This window comes from Pelodiscus sinensis, chromosome 19 (assembly GCF_052426305.1).
Source record: "Pelodiscus sinensis isolate ZL-2025 chromosome 19, ASM5242630v1, whole genome shotgun sequence".
Lineage (NCBI taxonomy): Eukaryota > Metazoa > Chordata > Testudines > Trionychidae > Pelodiscus > Pelodiscus sinensis.
The window spans coordinates 30,951,518-30,960,451 of NC_143070.1; the positions used below are offsets into that span (position 1 = coordinate 30,951,518).

The following is an 8,934-nucleotide window of genomic DNA, read 5'->3' on the forward strand; positions in this document are numbered from 1 at the left end:
GGGAGGGGTATGTGAGGTCCTGTGAGGGCAGGTCCCGCTCTGGGGAAGCACCTTAGCACTGTGCATACTGTGAGGAACTGGACCGAATCCCGGGGTGTGGGGAGCCCCTGTCTCCAGGGATAGTTGTGGAGTCTGGGATGGAGACACCTGGGCAGCAGCAGCTGCAGTTTCAGGATGACAATGCTGATGACCTGCAGCTCCAGGAGACGCAGGAGGACTCCCAAACGTCTTCAGGCAGCGGGGAGGGAACATCAGGTGAGTGCTGGGAGGTTGCAACACACAGGAACATGTCTATACTTGCATCCTCTTTCCAGAGATGGATGCAAATGGAGACATTCGAAATTCTAAATGGTACCAGGATTTAAATATCCCGCGCTATATTTGCATAATCGCATCCGGGCGCTATTTCGAAATACTTTATTATAAAATAAAAAACAACGTTTAGATGCAGTTATTTGGGGAGAAAACCCTTCTTCCGAAATAACCCTTAAGCACTCCCCTCTGGTCTGGACCTAACAGCAGTGTCAGCGTTTGCTAGTCGGGGCTCTGGACAGCACCTGCACAGAGGGAGATGGCAACTGCGGGACGCCCAGGCCAACTGTCCCAATGTCTCACAGCAGAAAAGACAGCAAAAGAGGCCAATGCAAACAGCCCCTGGTAGCGAGGGAGTCAGCACGTCGGTGGGTGGGGCAGGGAGCTGGGGGCAGAGCTGGGCTCTAACTCAATGGGTGCCCTTGGCCCATTCAGTGAATCTCTCCCTGGCTCTATGGCCCTGTCTGTACAGCAGGGACAGCAACACTCACAGGCCCACAGGAGAAGGCTGGTTTGATGCGTCACCCCATGGCCCAGCAAGGAGCTTCCAGGCTCCCCCTGTGTTCTGGGAGCCATGTTTGCTGTGTGAATTCTGTGTGGCAGGTGCCATCAGGCCTAGGCACTGGGATTAGTTACCAGTTTCTCTGACCCGGGGGGACTGCTAAGCTCACAGCTGTGGTGGCCGAGTGGTTAAGGTGTTGGACTAGAAGTCTGATAGGGTTTCCCTGCGCAGGTTCAAATCCTGCTCACAGCGAGGCCTGTGTTTTGGCCACACCCCTAACCAGGGCAACAAGCTGCACAACCCCTGAGCCACTCTCCCTGTCCCCAGTCAATCCCTTTCTGTGCCTTCCGAGAGAGACAGGGGCCATGGTGCCTCATTATGGGTCCCTGAGCTCTAGGGAAACTCTCAGCTCCTGCAGCCTCTGCCCCTTGCTCAGCAACCCATGGCTCAGTCCTACCCCGGGGGCTGCCCTGCTCTACTGTGTGATAGGAGTTGAGTGAGAGGATGAAACATCTGGGCCTGCCCCCATAGGTCCATCCATGAAGGGCAGAAATGCTGAGGATATGATGTGGGTCACTCCTCCCGAGGCACACAGCCCCCTCCCCCCCGTGTTGGGAGCAAAGGGTCTAGAGAAGTATTGGGGGGAGAGGGGGGGTCTTGTTCTCTGCTCTTTCTCTGCCTTGGCCAAAGAATTAGTAACAGAATAGTTGTCCAAGTTTATGTACAGACAAAAACTAACTTAAGCATGTTTCTGTGGGGTAGTGATTATCATGTTTGCTTAATGTGCTTAATGTGCAAAAGGCTCCTGGTTCAAAGCCAAGCAGAAATGGGGGACAAATGGGGGACAGGGAGGTTCTGCTCTGATTTGTGTCTCCCCAGATAAACACAGCTCCTGCTGCTTGGGATAAGCCCAACTCCCAGGCTGAGTAAACCAAGGAACAGCAGGAGCCCTGTCCTAGAAAGGGAAGGACCAGTGTGTGGCCCAGACAGCCAGCCCCAGGCTGGGAGAGCAGAGCTGCCCAACAGCTCTAGTGCTCCTCAGCCCCCGGGAGGGCACATTGGTGCTAACAACATGCTCATGTGATGCCACATTCCAGCCAGGCCCACACAGAGTGTTTCTTGGGGTGTCACCTGATTTCCTCACCTGATTTCCTGCAAGTGCAGCCCTTGTACCTGCCCCCTGGAAGAATAGAGCCCCAGGCTGTAGCTCAGCTTTCATTCTACCAGGCAGTTTGTGAGGGCAGCTCTAAACAAACCCATTAACTTGAAATTATTAGCTCCTACTAGCACATGCTAAAGCCTGGGATTGAACCAGGGACCTTTAGATCTTCAGTCTAACGCTCTCCCAATTGAGTTACTTTAGCTGTGGTAAAAAGCCTGTCTGGCCTGTAATTCTCTGTCCAGGATGTTTGGCGGCATGGCATCATGCCCTGCCCAGGAAGGCCAGACTGGCCTTTCCACAGTGCCCCTCCCCCACAGCCCAGAGCCAAGGTTCCCTCTAAGCCAGGCCTGGGCAATACAGGCCAGCGGGCTGGATCCAGCCCATGAAGCCACCCAACATGGCAGCAAGAAGCCTCAGGCAGATTCCCTGCTCGCCCTGCCCCCATGCACAGCTGAGAGAAGGGGCTGCTGGGCCCTTTGTGTCTCTCTGCTGTAGAGGAAAAGGCTTCAAGCCTGGTCCCTGCTCCATGCTTGTTTGTGGCCAATGGGAGCTGCCTGCTTGAAGCCCCGGCCAGTCCCCACAAGCTCTTATTCACCCAGGGGTGTGACCTGTACCCCCTGCGCAGGGAAGGGGCTGCCTGAGAAATGTGCTTGGCTGCTGGGAGTGTCTCCCAGCCAGAGCCTGCCTCTGGCACCCCAGCCCCTCCCTTCCCTCAGCCCACTGGCCCTCCCTATGATGGAAAAGGGCAAAGACTTGGCAGATTTCATTAATACAGACGAGGCTGGTTTCCCTCACTGGGAATTGAACCCAGGCCGCAGCAGTGAAAGCGCTGAATCCTAACCCCTAGACCAGGGGTCTCCAAACTACGGCCCGTGGGCTGGATGCGGCCCGCAAGGCCCTCTCATCCGGCCCGTGGAGACCTTTTTGTCTACGGAAAAAAAATTACGGAAATTTACGTGTATCCTGCCAAGATCAGCCGCCGCTTACGTGGACGTTATGTTTTTACCGAATTAAAATAGAGGCACACAGCTGGAAGTCATTGAGTTGCAAGCAAATGACCTCCTTAGGGACAAGTTCAAAATAGGACTGGTGGGTTTTTACCAGTTTTTGCCCAAGGAAGACTTTCCTAATGTCAAAACTTTTGCATCAAGGTACCTTTCAATCTTTGGAACAACATACCTGTGTGAACAAACATTTTCAAGAATGAAATACGCGAAGAACAATTTGAGAACAAACTTGTCCGATGATAATCTCAGATCACTGTTGATGTTAGGGACAACAAATCTAAAGCCAGAAATGTCTGCTATTTTGGCATCCAGGAAACAATTTCACCATTCACACTAATACAGGTGTTCATGTGTAGTGTATCAATGTGTTATTAAATAATAACTGAATAAAATAATATTAAATAAATAATTAAAAACAACATCCATGTTTTGATTGTTTTTTATTTGGACCTCAAGTGTGTAGTCGGCCCCCGAACTGCTGTTTGATAGTTAATGCGGCCCTCGGGCTGAAAAGTTTGGAGATCCCTGCTGTACACACTAACTCGGCTACCCCTGAAGCTATAGAAATGATGATTAGTTGGTAAATACCTTGAATTCTTCAGCAAAAGCCTCCTCTACAGGAATCACAGAGTGATCACGGTGCTCCTTGGATTTGAAACAAAATACAGGACTATGCAGCACTTTAAAGACTAACAAGATGGTTTATTAGATGATGAGCTTTCGTGGGCCAGACCCACTTCCTCAGATCAAATAATGGAAGAAAATAGTCACAACCATATATACCAAAGGATACAATTTTTAAAAAATGAACACACATGAAAAGGACAAATCACATTACAGAACAGAAGGGGGATGTGGGGGGAGGGGGGAAGGAAGGTGAATGCCAGTGAGTTAATGATAGATATTAGAGGTAGGGAAGGGGAAATGTCTGTGAGTTAATAGTATTAGAGGTGATAATTGGGGAAGCTATCTTTGTAATGGGTAAGATAGCTGGGGTCTTTGTTAAGTCCCGTGCAGAGAGTGTTGAATTTTAGCATGAATGCCAGTTCAGAGGATTCCCTTTCAAGTGCAGATTTGAATGTCTTCTGAAGTAGGATGCAGGTTAAAGTGCTACATAGTCCTGTATTTTGTTTCAGCTACACCAGACTAACACGGCTACATCTCTATCACTATTCTCCTTGGATTTGTTACACACCACACAGATGGGGATTTTATCTTTTTTGCAGAACAGTTTCAGGGGTTCCTTATGTTTCTCACACAGTATCTCTGCCTCTGGTTCCTTCACTGGCTGCAACGTGAGTTCTCTGGCTGCTTCTGCAACATTCCCCAGCTTCTTGTTCAGTGTAAGGTTCCTTTGAGGAAAGGTCCCTCTGCACTGAGGGCAGGAGAAGTCTGACTCCAAGCCCTCCCAGCACTGAGTGATGCAGGCTCTGCAGAAATTGTGATCACAGTCCAGAGACACTGGCTCTTTAAAATACTCCAGACAGATGGGACAAGTCAGTTCATCCTGGAGTGTTTTTGCTGGATGTGCAGCAGCCATGATTTCATGCACAGGAAGCAAGAGAATTTGGTTTCACTTCCCTTGTTCTCAGAAACAGGCTGGCTGAACTCAGCTTAGTTGTTAGTCATTTCCTTTCTGGGTACAGCCTCATATTATTTGTTTTTTTGTGGAGAGTAAGTAGCTTTGCATGATCAGTTATAATATAAAATGAAAGAGTCAAAATATAACATTACAACTTATTGAAAATAAACCTTTAAATGAATCCCAAATTATTAATCTTTATTTGATTTTGCAGGAAGTTTCTTTTTCTTCTTTTCATTTTTTTTCAAAACACAAAATAAAAATGGAATTTCCTACAAATGGTCATTGTGACTCCTGCAAAGTTCTAATACAAAGCACAAACCCCTTCTACATATTACCAGATATGTCCAACACACTATCCACATAGCACCATCAAAAGAAAGGTGACTGAACTTCCTCACCCCATCAGTCCCTCCTTTGCACTTCCTTCCATGAGACAACCATGGAGTCCTTTCTAATAACTACACTGCATACTATGCATTCCTTCAAACCCTTTACTCACTCCTTACTTTCCCTCCAAAAAGATTCAATTTTTCAGTGAAAAACACAATATTTTGTTCAAATCCCAAAGTATTTGAATTTGGAAATGTCACTTTGGAAATGTCCTTTCATAGATCAAGGTGGGGTGTCATGTTCTAAAGAGACCTGACAAAATTAATTTTAAGTCCTACATTTCTGTTTCCTGGAATAAATCTCACAGCCATATTGGCTGTGTCTAGACTGGCAAGTTTTTCCACAAAAGCAGCTGCTTTTGCGGAAAAACTTGACAGCTGTCTACACTGGCCACTTGAATTTCTGCAAGAACACTGACGATCTCATGTAAGAAATCAGTGCTTCTTGCGGAAATACTATGCTGCTCCCGTTCGGGCAAAAGTCCTTTTGCGCAAAAGCTTTTGCACAAAAGGGCCAGTGTAGCCAGCTCAGATTTGTTTTGTGCAAAAAAGCCCCGATCGCGAAAATGGTGATCGGGGCTTTTTTGCGCAAAACCGCGTCTAGATTGGCCACGGATGCTTTTGTGCAAAAGCGCTTTTGCGGAAAAGCATCCATGCCAATCTAGACGCTCTTTTCTGCAAATGCTTTTAACGGAAAACTTTTCCGTTAAAAGCATTTCCGGAAAATCATGCAGTCTAGACGTAGCCATTTTGAAATAGTCTGTGGGGAAGATTTCCTGTTTCCTCATCCCCAGTTTGTTTCCCTCACTGTCCTGTTGCAGCGTCTCCTACCTACTCCCTGTTCAGGCTGCCCTGCAAAGCTGCATTACACACTTTGATTCCTTTGCTGAGATTGGAACTTTGACTCTGGCCAGGTGCAGGCCCGGTCCTGTGAGCTCCTTGGGGCTACAGGAGGCCCCTGACTTGCAATGCGATTCATTCTGGAGGAAGCGTCGCAAGTCGGGGGCATCGTAACTCGAACCCTCATTTACAGTAGGTGCTATGCGCTGTCATAAATGCGGGCCAAGGACGTAAGTGGGGGTTTCCAGCCCCTTCTGCACTTACAAAAATGGTTGTAATGCACGGGGTCAGAACTTGGGTGGTCACATATCGGGAGCCTCCTGTATTTACCCAGTGTCTGTGCAGAGCTCAGCACAATGGGGCCCTCATCCTCCACAGGCTGAAATACAAACACAATTATTGTGTAGAAGGGGACGCTGAGGCACAGCCTGGTTGGCTCAATGGGCCAGAGTCATTCTAGTGCAGGCAAAGGGAGGAGAGGGAGTTTGTGGCTTCCCAAGTCAGTGACTGCACAGGCTGGGGCAGAGCACGTGGGCTGCTACTTACAGGCAATGTCAGTGCATCAGAATTTGCTTCCCATGAGAACTGGCTCCTTTGCTGTTATTGAACCTACTGCAGTGACTAGAACATGCTCAGTAACATCCGCTGAAAGTAACATCCTCTTTCTGCCCTCACTTAGCAGGACAAGCTGCCTCCTGCAGCCGAAGGGGAGTAGCCAGTGGAAGTGGGCAGGGATGGCAGAAATTGTGCAGGGTCCAAAAGGAGCAGGGAGGGGGATCAGAGTGGGTGTGAGGAAGGGGAAGAAGGGGGGCTGATGGGCACATGTATTTGCAGGAGATGGGGTTCAGAAAGGAGGAGTCACACTGCCAGATGTGTGCACAGCAAGAAACCCTGTAATAGGGAGGAGCAGAGGGAATAACAGATACCAGAGACCATGGGTTGAGCTCAGTGTTTTGGCTGTCAAAAGAGATTGTGGTTGACATAGAGTTTGTGTTCCTTGCAGAATGGTCCAACTCGGCCCTACCAACTCAGCAGGGATGGATGAAAGGAGGGTGTGTGTGTGTCTGTGCACATCTGTGCATGTGTGTGTTTGTTTAGGGTCCAGCTCGGCCCTGCACCCAGAAACAGCAGCGCATCTCAGTCTGAACTGTGGGACTGAGCTGCCAGAGGAGGCTGGATTCAGGGAAATATTTTACCCAGATACACGACTCCGCCTTGTAATAAACGGACACTTTCTGTACAAGTTTTTGACACTTCAGAGAATGGCTGGTTATTTTAGGTAGCCCCCCCAGGCTGCACAGAGCCTCCTAGTAGCCTGCTGTGGAGCCATATTACCTCTGGTAGCAGCAGCATAATAATCCCCACCTCCCTCCCCCACCTGCAGCAGGTTCTAACTCATTCCCACAAGGAACAGCTCAGCTGAGGGAGGGTCCCAGTCCTGGGTTGTAAGCAGAGGGACCTTCCCCCACAGCAGCCCAGATTTAAGCGCTGATAAGGAGATTGTCTGTGAGCTGGAAACACGACCATGCGGGCAGCAGTGAGCGGCCTCTCTCCCAGCCCTCTTGGCGGGAAACCTGAGGGGAGCGGAACTCTCGCCAAGGCGGGAAAATCTGGTTAGAACCGGTTCTCCAACTGCCTTGGAATGTTCCAGAGGGGGAGGGCAAAGCCCAAAATGGAACCCTGGGGTCTAAGGTGACCGACTCCATTTTGTTGAGCATAAAATCATTGTATGAACATGAAAAGCATGAATATATAATAATAAATGTACAACACAATTATATATTCCAAATTAATCACTGACACATCTACTTGTGATCTGCCATTGGGAGAATAAAATAAAAATATTTGCTGTGAGACTGTGAACCCAGTGAGGAGGGAAGCATCACTAAAGGTGAACTACTAGATTATTAGTCTCAGAGGGCTAGCTACGTTGGTCTGCATCTGCAAAAACAACCAGGAGTCCTGTGAAAGGCTTACAGGTTTATTTGGGCATGAGCTTTCATGGGCTGTGGGACTGAGACACAATTGGGAGCTGCCTACACTACAGGACTGTAGCGCATTTGTAAGCTGCTGACCCCCCACATACTGTTCAGAGCCTCTAGACAGCACAGCTGCTAAGTGTGTGTTCTGCATAATTAACATCGGATAAATTCGGCTGCAAACCTGCAGATCAGCTGGTATACCATGGCTGGTTTCCCTATAAAAGACATGGACATGTGACTTGCTCATATGACAGACTCAATATTGGGAGGTACCTTCACAGAGGAGAACAATGGATTTCTCTCCATGTGGACAAGATTTTGAAAGGGACCCTAGCAGTTCCTCCATTTGTCTTCAACCCTGCTCTTCACTTCAGAAGCATCTTTGCTATGGAGAAAGGGCAGGGAAGGATTTGTTGACCCATCCTAACAAAGGATGTACTCCAGAGACTTTTAAGCTAGCAGTTTATTACATCTCTTCTAAGAACCTGCATCAAGAACTTGGTGATTGATGGAGATAATGTGATTTCTTTAATATTTCTACTCTCAACCTTTTCTTTTCATGAATATACCTATAGATTTTATATTCTAAACAGAAATTAAAAGGTGCAATGCCAAAAGTAACATCCCTGCGAGCTGCATGGAAACTTTTCAGACACCACAGTAGAGGCTCAACTTAAATATACACCCAAATTAAAAAACACAAAGAACTAAAAATGTGCCCCTTTTACTTGGTTGTGGCTTAACATGAAATAAAAGTCAAGCTGTGAGATATAAAAAGGAATAATTTAAAAAGCGGAAGTTAAATCCTAGTGAGAAAAATACAAAGGAGCCTAAAGTCTGGCAAATGAAGTACAAAAACATAATTAGGAAGGCCAAAACACAATGTGAAGCTGTCTAAAATTCAGAAAATAGCAAAATTCCTTTTAATTACAGCAGAAGCCTGTTAAACTAACTCCCTCCAAAAGCCATAAGCAAGTGTGTGTGTGTGGAGGGGGGAGGGGGGAGCCTGGCTGGGGGAGGGGTGCAGATTCTGCATCCCCAAAATTTCTGCAAACCTGCCACCCCTGCTCACAGGGAGTTTTAATGACCAAGTTTGAGTTTCAGTTGAACTCTGGGCGGGCACTAAATGAAGCTGCAGCTGCTGGGGATCGGGAG

General features: G+C 47.9%; 1 non-coding gene across 1 annotated transcript; it reads right to left on the reverse strand.

The window, feature by feature from the left end:
- Positions 1–2,105: 2,105 nt before the first annotated feature.
- On the reverse strand, positions 2,106–2,178 carry TRNAF-GAA (transfer RNA phenylalanine (anticodon GAA)). Its single transcript has one exon. It is a non-coding gene; the product is annotated as a tRNA-Phe (tRNA).
- Between the last annotated feature and the right edge of the window lie 6,756 nt (positions 2,179–8,934).